Below are 13,332 nucleotides of genomic sequence, written 5' to 3'. Positions count from 1 at the left end.
TAATTATCCAAACATGAACCCACAACTCAATATGTACGCGGTCCTGGAAAAACTTCTAATTAAGCGGTATGTTCGAATTAAGCCATATTCGAATTATCAGGATTCCACCTGTAGTAGTACTGGCATGTACACGATGTACTGTCGTGGACATGGAAATCCGGTCGCACGTCTAGCGGCCCCAGGGCGCTGGCCATGCAGCCGTGGATAAACGGTGCACACATGCATTCATGCGCTGAAGCGCGTTGGTCGCATCGGATCAACATCATGTGCACTGCATGCACCGTTTCGGTGCGCGCTGAGGGCGTCGGCCCCGGTCAATCGACTGGATTTCCATGTCCACGACAGTACAATACATGTACCTGTAAACCGGTGATAAAATCCTCACCTCGTGCCCAGTAAATGTACAAGTACAGTACATGGTACAGATCATGCAATACTAATTTTGGAGCACAAGCCTTCTTCCTCTTTTGGACTTTTGCGCATCGCAGATACTGCCACTGCTTTAGAAGTTGAGTCAGCGCCTTGCCATGCTTGAACAGATACTGCCACTGCTTTAGAAGTTGAATCAGCGCCTTGCCATGCTTGAAAATGATGTAGATGGAGTGCCTACGGATGCTGAAACCTCAGTCTGCCTGGGTCCCACACGAACTGTGAAAAAGTGATGTGGTCTGTGAGCTATCCCGGATCATACATTGTAGGTCCTATTTTCTAGCAAGGGACAATGCTTACTGCTTTGTATGGAATATCCTACGGAAATCCAATACATTTCTAAGTTCTAACAATTGTCCATCCACAATAATCATATTCGCAGGTTTTTTTAAATAATACTAATCATGTGTGCTGTCAGTGTAACACACGCTCAAGACCATTTCTATAGTCTTATAGTTTACATGTAAATGCTCCAGGGCTGAAATTCCTGGTTGTCGTGTCTAGCGGCTGTGCTTCTACTTTTCATGTACTCTGGTTCTCCCCGGTGGGTTTTACCAAGAGTACATGAGCTCCCTAGGAGCTTGTAGTTATTATACTCTTGGTGTTAACCTGTAGTTCTTCTTGAGCAGTGTTTCTGCTAAGTCTTTTCCCTTCACCCCTTTTCACTTCCCTTTCATCCCATCCACCCTTCCAGGAAAGTCCCCTGATAAAGATCCAGGAATGTTTGGAGAATCCTAAAAAATATAGAGAGTATGAATGAATCAGAATCCACAACAAAGCACGAGCAATACGTCAACGTCACACAACTCTCTAAGCACATCTGGAATCTGATGCGAGCAAACACCGCCCATGAGCTGAATTGGAGAACCAAGGACGGCGACAAAGCCTACACAAGTATCACTAAGCGATACACACTGTGCGCTACTGAGATAGACCCTACATCATCACCAACCTAGGCTCTACATCCTGCCCAAACAATGCCTCAGTGCTCGTCTCATAGTGCCGACACGAACACAAAATACCAGTACGTCCTAAAATTCCACGATGCCACCTAAATTCGTAACTACTTGAAGTACCTCTACTGCCATGGTCTTCTCAGCCACACCATCCCTACAACCACCCACATATACCCCATAATGTCTATGATCACCTATCCACATGCAACCCCTGCATAGACCTCACTGCTCTAGCCTGTGACACCCATAGCACCCTAGAACTGTAACAAGACTCATTTCACTCAATGCGTACCCACTCCCCACACCAATACAAGACATGTACAATGTACATGTCTTGTATACCCTTGTATACCCAATATTATCATGGTATCTGATGATTGCAGTGTTGTGTATGACACACTGAGTTACAACCACAGAGTATTTCTGTCAAATGGTCGACTGTTCTGTGATCGTCGGTATACCCATTGGTTGTCTATTTTTGTGAAAACTACATTTACCGCATGTTATGTTTCTTCACACTTGCACACCCTTTCTCTCATTCATTCAATGTGTATGGGTCGAACATTTATCATTGTTGTTTTGTCTATCCTTCTTTGTTCTGTTTCATCATTCTTTCATGTCCATCACAAATGCCAATATCGCATGTCACTCACTATAATTATACCCATTGCCTAAACCTCAACTGCTGTTAAATGCAATCACGTGACTGTATGCTGTCAATCACAGCACCAACGACTTGATAATCTTTGCACTAACATCACCACCTAGCTAGAGTACAGTAAGGTATCGGCTAACACCTGAATTAGCTCATATCACAAGCTAGAAGACGGGCCTGGTATTGTTTGATGAAACTCAGCGGAGCAGAAGAAAGTCTTTGGTGTCTGTTGTTTTGCATCTCACTGTGTGTATGTAATCAATGTCTCATGACGTCATCCATGCTCAGTAAAATCCATGTGTCCAGTATTCTGATAGTGTGATACTGTGTAGGTGGAAGTAGAGGAGTATTTGGCAGAACATGTTGATGGAGATAAAAACAGAGAGATACATGTGTGAAGGAATGGAAAGATGAGTCAAGGTGAGCGACTTACGAATATTCATGACATTGACTTTGTACTGGTGTTTTCAGATGACATTCTGTTGTCATCGTGTAGTACTAGTAGCAACAGTACACGTCTGTGGTGATGAATCACCTGCGCTGCAAGTTATCGTTCTATCTAATGCGATGGGCTGTCGCTTGCTTCGGGGAACTTGAGCATCCGCCGCAGGCGAATGACCTTCGCAGTCGAATGCTGGCTGCGGGCTGGTCGGCAGTAACTCTCTGCCTCTGGTAACAGACATGAACGTTTGCATGATTGGCAGTTAAACTGTTAATACGAGTAGTCACTCATGAGTCATGGTCATAACAACAAGCCCTGATCACATTATTAAATTTTCAATGTCTATTGTTGCTCCCACGTTATTGTAAAAACACTTTGTATCGAGCAACAGTACACGTGTGATAACCTGAACTGGTTCTGTCAGGAGCACTGCATCATGCAAACGAGAGAGGGAGGGAGAGATGAAGGCTTACCGAGTGAGTCAGCTTTGCAGCCTGGAGGAGTGAAAACCCCTGGGTCCGCAAATCTGGGGCCAGTTCCATAGCGAAAATGCTTGACTCACGCGATCCGATGTCAAATCTTAAAACACTTACAGCTCCGCGCATCGACCAGGGAGTCGGAAAAAAAAAGTATTTTGCGACTCCCTGAAATCTCCCGTGCGGCTCTCCAGCCACCCAAGTCTCATGCGTAAATAGAATAGAAATATCCAAGAACGGCTTGACTACGACTCAGTAGATCAACGCGTGTCCAAATACGTGTAAAAGTGCTGTTGACAAAACTGTCAAGAGACTGTCAACCAATGACGTCGTCTGTGTACCATAGCCAGGTTTATGAAGGGACTGCGGCCCGCGGCGCCAAGACCATAATTATCACTGACTGGGTGAGGTGGGAAGACCACAGAGAGGCTCGCGCACTGACCGTCCTTGGCATAAGGGACAGGCAGTTGATGCAGTGCTTTGTGAAAAAGCCAATGATAATACTCATACGCACCATTATGACGTTGCCTGATGATAGCAGTGTTGATCATGACACACTGAGTTACAACCACATAGCCTTTCTGTCCACTAGTTGACTGTGCTGGGATTCGTGTCACATGTTTGTACATTGGATGTCTGGATTTGTGGCACTACATTTACCGCTTGCTATGTGTCTTCACAATTGCACCTATTTCCCATACTGTTGAGGTGTAGGGGTCGAACATTTAGTTTTCCTTCTTTGTTCTGTTTCATCATTCTTTCATGTCCATCACAAATGTCAATATCGCATGTCACTGACTATAGTGCACTGCCTTCACCGCAACTACTGTTATTATGCAATCACGTGACTGTGTGCTGTCAATCACAGCAACAACGACTTGGTAATCTTTGCACTAACATCACCACCTAGTTAAGGTATGCTAACACCTAAATTAGCTTATATCACAAGCTAGACGACGGGCCTGGTATTGTTTGATAAACCTCAGCTGAGCAGAAGAAAGTCTTTGGTGTCTGTTGTTTTGCGCCTCGCTGTGTGTGTATGTAATCAATGTCTAATGACGTCATCCATGCTAAGTCAAATCCATGTGTCCATTATTCTGATAGTGTGATACTGTGTAGGTAAAAGTAAAGGAGTATTTGGCAGAACATGTCGATGGAGACAGGACCAATGATGGAGATAATGTCAGAAAGTTAAGAAGGAATTGAAAGATGAGTCAAGGTAAACGATACTAAGCATATGTATCATGAAGTGTACACAACCCGGGGTTAGGCGTTAAGGGTTAGGGGTTAGGTACTCTTGATATCATGCACTGGTGTTTTTACATTCAATGATTCATTGCTATCGTGTAGCAACAGTATGCCAGGGATATAAAGTACGAGACACTCTTCTGTACTTCAAAGTAATTGTTTCTACATCTGTAGTATACTGTACAGCCTAGAGAGCATCCACTCTTCTCTGTGAAGGGGCATTGTATACAGTTTTCGTGTTCACTGGCACTAGTGAGTTCTGAAGCCTCAAAACACTAATAGCTTTATCAGAAATGGCCAAGGTGGCAGGAAGTTCGTTGATCAATTCATTATAGCGTAACGTGTAGTCCTTGGTCCTTTTTCTTTTCTATTAATTTATCCTTGGCTCTCCATCCGAGTCAATTCTTTGATATTAATTTTGTCATAGCATACGTACATGTACATGTAGATATTTGTCATAGCTTACGTACATGTACATGTAGATGTACTTCAAGTACTAAGTATAATTATGTAGGAGGGCAAAGTAAAATGCGGCACCTAATGATTTCAATGATACGCGCGTACGGTTCATTACGCTTGCCAGCTAGGAACGATGCAATTCTCTTGTACAAGCTTGTTGCAGAACGCTGAAAACCACCTCACCATGTCACAAGTACCTAAGCAAATGACGCATGTTCCACAGTCCCAACCAGAGTTTCGTAATTCATTCCTTTTTCTTGTTTATATCGGTGTTAGACAGTGGCTAGTTTTGCGGTGCAGACTTTGAGGTTCGACACAGCATGTACATAAATGAATGTCAGCGCTTTGCCAAAGATGTCAGAATTGTTCGCAACTTATGCTTTTTGCAACCGTGCCAAAAAGTGTAATTTGCTGAAATCGCATCAGATTCTATATTTTCAGAAAAAGCTCAAACGTTGCTAAACATCGCAACTAAAAATGAGAGAGTTCTTGTACATACCCTCCTTAGAGTGATACCATTACAGTGGAACAACCAACAAGAGCAACAAGACCCAAGAGCAACAAGACCAACAAGACCAACAAGACCAACAAAACCAACAAGACCAACAAAACCAACAAAACCAACAAGACCAACAAGACCAACAAGACCAACAAAACCAACAAGACCAACAAGACCAACAAGACCAACAAAACCAACAAGAGCAACAAGACCAACAAGAGCAACAAGACCAACAAGACCAACACGACCAACACGACCAACACGACCAACACGACCAACAAGACCGAGAACAAGAAGCGGAGGTAGCAGAAGTGCAGTGACAGCAAACTCTATACCCCTTCGGACCTTCCTGCTGTGAACTGCAACCAGCCTTACACAGTGCTAGTAGCCTGTTGCACGCAACCTAACCTCCATCATTTCAGTGCACGCACAAGGGAATACGACATGTAATCTGTGACTTACTCTTTTGGCTCTCATGCCATTGTGCCGAAGTTGCGAAGTAGTTAGCGCAAATGAAGACATTTGCAAAGTTGCGATTTCTTCCGAAACAAAGAAAAGTTGCGAAAAAAGTGGCGAGCATCTTTGAGAAAGTGTCCACCCACACCGGCATAAACCTACCTTTGAAGTTCTTTAAAGGGGAAGTTAAGGCAAAAATTAAAATTTCACCAGTTGTAGTCTTCGGGGTGCTGAGTCGAATGGTCGTGGTCCGAGGAAGCTGAGACGCTCCCTTCCTACTTGAATCCCAATCAAACTCGTGCACTTCCACCGAAACTGGGTGACTGCGCCCTACTAGATGGGGATTTGTATGCAATATGTCACTAAAAGCGCCATTTCGTTCTTATAAAAGCACGGATGACCGCGATTGGCCCATGTGTTGTACTCTTTTGGACGCTGAGTCGATTGGTTTTGGTCCGAAAAGGCTGCGATGCAGCGTTCCTCCTTTATTCCCAATCGAACATGGTTGAACAAGCGTTCACGTGCTCCTGGGTGCCCAAATCACCTGGTCACCACGGCAGCAGGCGACAACTTTCACACCAAGGTTCAACTCAAGTGACAGGACTGCACCCAAAAAAGGTCAAACAGGCTAGTAAGTTGTACCCTGCAGGCACGGTGACCAGGTGACTGGTGTACGCAGGAGCACGTGACCGCTTGTTCAACCATGTTCGATTGGGAATAAAGGAGGAACGCTGCATCGCAGCCTTTTCGGACCAAAACCAATCGACTCAGCGTCCAAAAGACTACAACATATGGGCCAATCGCGGTCATCCGTGCTTTTATAAGAACGAAATGGCGCTTTTAGTGACATTTTGCATACAAATCCCCATCTAGTAGGGCGCAGTCACCCAGTTTCGGTGGAAGTGCGCGAGTTCGATTGGGATTCAAGTAGGAAGGGAGCGTCTCAGCTTCCTCGTACCACGACCATTCGACTCAGCACCCCGAAGACTACAACTGGTGAAATTTTGATTTTTGCCTTAACTTCCCCTTTAACAATCCGTGCCAGCTCTCAGGATTGAACAATCTCAACTTCATGACTGCACACCATGGTGCCATTGATGATAGACTGCACACCATGGTGCCATTGCCATTGGTGATAGACTGCACACCATACACAAGCGAAGTGTTTGCACACTTGCGTGAACTGCACTCTACATACATGTACATGATGTACATGACTGTAGATGTACAGAATCAGACCTGAGTGATGATGTACAGCACTGACTCTGTACATCATGTATCGACAGGTCCGTAAAACTGAAATGCCCATCTACACTGTCCGTAGTAGTAGTAGTTTTGACTTTTGTGCACTAAGGGGTCGTCCACAAATATCGATGGTTTTTTAGAGAAGATATTCGTTCGTTTGGGGGGGGGGGGGGAGGGTGTTTGGGCCCTGTTCGTCTCGTCTTTGCAGAAAAAAATATCGACTCTATCCATGGACGGGCGCTGTTCGAACATGTAGTTTATGACCTACACAAAGTGAAAGTCAACCTCGTGAGCATAGCCATGGCAAGGCTGTGCGACCGTGGCAACATAAACCTAGGTGTATGGTGAAATTAGAGTGGCAACTGGTCACGTTTCATGAGGAAATTGAACTTCATTAAAAATATCGATCCCTTGCATAAACATGTGTATGTTCGTTTTGAGGGGGGAGGGAGGGGGTCTAGGGAGAAATGAACAAATATCGTCTTGAAAAAAACATCGATATTTACGGACGGCCCCTAAACTTACTCTTGCTAGTATGAGTTTCGCAAGTTGGCATGAATAAACTCTGATATCATGCACACTGACGTCAAGTGTAGATGAATCACGTGCTACATCTCGCAGTCGGCGTACACACAGTCATAATCAGTTATTCAGCAGGCACCTGGGCTGGGGCAACGGTTACGTGCACTGCATCATGTGGAGCAGGTACAGTACATGTAGACCATGGTGGACCATGGTAGACCATGGTGGACGAGAGAGAGAGACTGATAAAGACTATAATTATGATACTTGATAGAGATGAAACCCGATCGAGTGAGTCAGCTTCGCGGCCTGCAGCTAGCCGTGCAGGAGTGAAAAATCACAGACGGGCAGTGCTCGCAAATAAGTCTGGGGCTAGGCTGCACCGCGTACCGAGCAAAGGGCATATTTTTCGCACGTGTGGCGACGTCATTTAGCAGCTCATCGACCAGTGAGTCGCAAAATACCGGTATTTTAGGACTCCCTGACATCCGCCGTACGGTCGGTCTGTCCCCTACTCCCTCGCGCTAGCGCTATCCTCACATGCGCAAAAATGCAAAGAGAATACCACCATGTAGACCTACTGTCAGTACTGATGAGTACTGATGTAGACCAGGGAGTCGTAAAAGCCTTTTACGACTCCCTGATGTAGACAGACCGGTATGATCCAAGAAAACTGCTTGACTACAACGTACGAATCCATGTTGATGTTGTCTTGATGACAAAAGACTGAGTCTGTCAACCAACGACAGGGCTTACGTCCTCGACCTCGTACCATAGTCAGGTTTATGACGGGAGTGCGGCCCGCGGCGCCAAGGCCATATCACTGACTCGGTGAGGTCGGAAGACCACGGAGAGGCGCACGCACCGCGTAGATCTACCGTCCTTGGCTTGGATCTACGGACAGGCAGTTCATGCAGCGCTTTGCGGACAAGCCAATACCATGAATACTGATAACAGTCAGTGAGTTTGAGAACGGCACAGATCATTCAGCTGTCGGTTGAGCCACACTGAGGACAGACAGTGAAGATGACTAGATAGTGGACTAGTATAAATATCTACTGGCTGGAGACCAGCCTGTCGTCTTTTCTAGATCAGCTTGCTGTGTCGGTGAAAGAAATTTCTTTCGCGTAAAATTGTATTTTACGACTGAGTTCGTCTTTAGACTTGAGATAGAATTCTTGCAGTTTGCGAAGTATTGTAGATGGTAGCGGTGCTTGCTGAGTGAGAGACCACGCTACATATGGTGCCATTGGCATTGGTGGTGAGTACTTTGCCGCTGTGCATGGTGCTTGAGTGGTGTGTGTATGTATGTATAGTGTGTGTGTATGCGTGTGGTGTGTGTACGTGTGGTGTGTGAACGTGTGGTGTGTGAACGTGTGGTGTGTGAACGTGTGGTGTGTGAACGTGTGGTGTGTGAATGTGTGGTGTGTGTACGTGTGGTGTGTGTACGTGTGTGTTGGGGGGGGGGGGGGGTGGGGGGGGGGGGGGGGTGGTCGGTGTATTTGTCCATGGTTGTGATTGGAGGGAAAGGGCATGGCGGGTATGTAGAATGTCTGTTTATCATTCGTGGCAGGAATACATCACGTGGGAGTACAATTATTACAGAGCTGCTCAATGAAATCCAGTCGTGTCAATCAAGTACGTGCCAGGCGTTGCACAGCCCCAGACCTGCGAACGCTAGGCTGAGAAAAGAATTATGATGCAAGGTGAAATGTTGCAAGGCACAAACTTGACGCACTCGACCGGATTTTATTGAGCAACACTGCATGTCAAGAAGCGCAGTCAGCAATGAATAAAAATTGTTTTTGTTTTTATCAGCTTGACAAATCATTGTGTATCATATTATCACATCCTTGAAAGAATATCACTAGTGAAAATGTCAAAAATATACACCTGCATGTAGTGCTTAAACGATTACGTTTTTCCTTAGTGGCTTAGCTGATACCATAACGATCGGCTTATCGGCTAAACGATTATTATAGTAACTACATCAGTACAATGCCATGTACATTCTGTGAATTAAAAAAAATTTACGAGCCCAACATCGCCAACGACGGAAAGCGGGCGCTTAGATCCAATGATCCCACAACAAGTCTGTCAGCTGTTCGGACTGACCAGACGAATACAGACAAGACAGAGGCAACTCACTGGTTGCAAGCCAAGAGCTGATGGTGCCCTTCGCCTGTGACTTTGCTGACTCCGACGATGAAGTCAGAGAAGCCGGCCAGGGGTGCAGATCGGCGGATTTCGACGGATGAGCTGACTTGAGACGCACCAACAACTAGTAGCTTTCCCTGTCTATGCTCAAAATAGGCCCAGACACTAGGCCTAGCTCGTCGTCGAGCAAACTGGTTCGGGAACCGTCGACAGAACGGAAAACATGAAACTGAAGACTACTTTGCTGTCTAGCTCAAGACTACCCGCACGTGGAGGGAACTCCATCCAGCACCTGCAGCTAGTGTAGACACATACTGAGCCTTCCCGTCCTGCATGCTGTATGTAAGAAAAGTAGTCAGCTCAAAAGACGGTGACGGTGATCGCGTCGATGTTTCTCAGTTCGAGCTTGTACTTTACACGTACATCGATGTTGCAAGTATACAGTCAAATAAAGATTACACTAAAGGATCAAACAACAACCATTTTCTTTAGTTTTTTTGCAGATGGCTACCTTGTGCGCTTGGCCCAGCACGCCAAAAATCACACCTCGGAGGAGTACACAAATTACAACTCTCAGATGTCCTCGATTGCTGGCCATGTTGAAGATTTGTAGAATAATCCCATGAGTATTTATTTGCTGCTGTCTGACCAGGCTAATACTATGTGCTGTGATTTCATATGCCTGGACATGTACGTAGAGATCCTCAAGTGTGCTCAACATTCTACTTGCTACTCAAGTATTCAATTCTTATCTGCACACTTCTACTCAACTGCCAATCCAGGCAGGAGTGGCACAGTATGCCTATCAGAGTCTATTGTATTGTGATGTTTTGCATAGTTATGACAAACATAGCATACATTAGCATTGACTGGAATTTCTCTCATTTTGTCCGGTGTACTACAGGTGTAACCATGGCAATGAAGACTCTTCCCGAGGCGAAGTACCTGCTCCGCCTTGTACGGAGCAAAGATCATCAGAAGTTGAGGAAGGCAATCCTTCAAGAGGACGGTACCTTGAAGGAAGGTGTATCAAACCAGACATATACCAACGGAAGGGGAGAGAAGGAGCCATTACTGGTAGGTAATATGCACATAGTTATACACCTACACACTGACACACACAGAAACACACACACACACAAACACACACACACACACACACACACACACCTGGTCCCTGGTCCTGGTAAACACTGCCATGTAGGTCCCGTGTTTCTCGTTGAGCGAGACGGAGACGAGAGGAGACATGAGCGTTGGTTTCGGGTTAAGTCGTTTCGCCTTTTGAAACGCCTCTGGCAATTCTGACATTGCAATTGGAACTTGTCCCTTTCATCAGCAGTTGGGCGCCTGGTGGATCGGTTGCAGTTGTGGATAGCAAAGCCCCGGATCGACTTGCAGCAACGTTCACAAATGGGACAGTGAGCGGTACAGCACGGTTTCCGAATACATAGGCGTACAGGTGAAGAGCTTGTGGCATTGGCAACATTCAGGGCAGAACTGGACTGGGCACAGCGATGGACTGCAATGCCACCCGCACTCAGAAACAATCGGTGACACTGGGAGCACTGGCGGCTGTTGGCTTGCTGCTGGACTGGTCACAGACATGTACATTATGTACACGCTGAAAAATTGAACATGTTTGAGTTTTCACTTCGGTTCGTTCCACACGCATAACGCACCAAAAGGCAGCAAAAATGAATAAACGTGTGGTTTCACGAGTAAACGTGCCAATTGTGATCACAGCTTGTGTTTATCCACGGTCCACTGGACTATGCTGTGGCTTGACTTCACCGAGTATCATCGCCATTCCCTGATTCCTCCAGCAATTTCAATGGACAGACTCACTGTTTCACTGAAAAGATACTTTTGAAAAAGGTGACTACTCCTACCGTTGGAGTTCCTGCTTTTTTGGCCTAGTATCTTCTTGACTACCGATATGTTTTTCTTGTGCGATGTTGTCTTCGCAAACCGCTGCCCGGTCGACAATCGTACACGATCTCCCAGATACACCTGACACAGCCGCGCAATACACATGTGTCTTGAGATGACTTTATAGAACAGAGTTCCGAACTTGGAGACGAGTCTTGTCAAGTGATGTGAAGTGATTTTCAAGAAAGCTGCGACGGGTGTTCTCAAACCAGAAAAGGTGACGTTCGCCAGCCCTTGGCTACTGTCCACACTCCGGCGTAACAGCAACTTGCCATTGTCCTACACTCCATTGTAGCAGAAACTTGCCATGTTCCTCATTTGGGAAATGTGAAAGTTTGATTTTGATTTGACACTGAGCTGCGATCATAGCACGTTGTTGTCGTGAGTTTCAAAAGCTAGCATCAGCCCCAAAAATGGTGAGGCATTCCCCGGGTGTGACTTGTAAGCGCACGTGTGCGCTCGTGTGTGTGTATGTGTGTGTGTTGTGTGTGTATGCATTGGTCTGTGCGTGCGTGCGTGCGTGTGCGGGCATGTGTCATCTCTGGAGGAGACATGAATGAGTAATGTTATGAAGCAGATGCACTACAGGACAGGTGCGTATGTGTGTGTTGTGGAGGGGGGGGGGGGTGCATGGTTTTGAGGGCTGGCTTGTGTGTGTGTGTGTGTGTATGTGTGTGTGTATGTGTGTGTGTGTGTGTGTGCGTGTGTGTGTGTGTGTGTGTGTGTGTGTGCGCGTGCATGCATGCGTGCGTGCGGGCAGGCGGGCGGGCGGGTGCGTGTGTGTGCTGGCTACCACTCATGATGATGCACAGCGGGCCCTTGACCTATTCATATATGTAGCGTCTTCTGTCGGCTTGATAGTCAACTTGGACAAGACAAAGGTGATGGCTGCTGGATATGGACTCACGGAAGCAGACCGGCTGCCCCTGGACGTGGCGGGTGAGGTGGTCGAGTGTGTAGATAGTTTTCGTTATCTTGGCTCCCTCCTTCACACGAATGGCTGATCCACCCCGGATTTCAGCTCGCGCATTGCCGTGCATCACATGCATTTGACAGCAACCTTTCCCTTGCTACGACACGGCTTGTGTACGAGGCATGCGTGTTATCTCTGCTTCTGTACTGTGCTGAGTGCTGGGTGCCATTGAAGCCCGACCTTGATGCACTGTACTCTTTCCATCTGTGCTGCATCCGTTTCGTAATGGGTGGACGAATGACTGACCAGGGTTGATGTTCTGGCACGATGGAATCCGAGTCAGCCCCGTGACATCCCCAGCCTGCTGACATCGCGCCACATGGAGTGGCTTGAGCATGTTGTGCAAATGCATGAAGAGCGTGCCCGCATCAGCTACTGTTTGGTACCCTGCATCCTGTCCGTTCGATATGCGGCCCGAGAAAAAGGTGGCGCAATGCTGCGCGGAGGGATCTGGCGGTGTTGGACATCGACAAACGGTACGACTTTGCCGAGGATAGACGGGAACGGCGGGCCGCTTACAATGTTCTGCCCCCCGCCCGAACCGGTTTGTGCGCCCCTGCAGGTACCTTGTGCTGAGTGTGGTCGTCTCTTCTCCAGGAGTGGTTTGCCTCGTCACAAATGCCTAGGTGAGCGCCGCAAACCTGTATCGGTATAGAGAGGTAGCCGACAATGTTCTGCCTGCCGGCGCTGGTTCCGAAGTGCTGGAGGTTTGGCAGTCCACAAGTGCCCCATCTCCCAGGCGCTCCCCACGGTATCGTGTCAAGCTCCATGTCGAACAGCGGTGTCCATTGCTGCTCAGCTCATTCCTCCGCCACCGCGCGTGCGGTTCGATCTCTTATGCTGCAAGGCCCACTGTGGGGCCTGTGGTCGGTGCTTCCGCTCTACT

The 13,332-nt window shown here is 47.0% G+C and overlaps 1 protein-coding gene and 1 long non-coding RNA gene across 2 annotated transcripts in view; both read left to right on the top strand.

Moving 5' to 3' along the window:
• Positions 1-13,332, top strand: part of LOC135819265 (uncharacterized) — a 184,474-nt gene that overhangs the window by 122,704 nt on the left and 48,438 nt on the right. The gene's annotated exons all lie outside the window — the stretch shown is intronic.
• Positions 8,350-13,332, top strand: part of LOC135818811 (uncharacterized) — a 7,408-nt gene continuing 2,425 nt past the window's right edge. The window contains exons 1-2 of the long non-coding RNA XR_010553763.1: positions 8,350-8,648; positions 10,449-10,621. This is a non-coding gene — a long non-coding RNA (uncharacterized LOC135818811). The remainder of the gene's footprint in view (positions 8,649-10,448; positions 10,622-13,332) is intronic.

This window comes from Sycon ciliatum, chromosome 6, assembly GCF_964019385.1.
Source record: "Sycon ciliatum chromosome 6, ocSycCili1.1, whole genome shotgun sequence".
Classification (NCBI taxonomy): Eukaryota; Metazoa; Porifera; class Calcarea; order Leucosolenida; family Sycettidae; genus Sycon; species Sycon ciliatum.
Note: the sequence above shows the minus strand (reverse complement) of the source record. Positions and strands in the feature narration are given on the sequence as shown.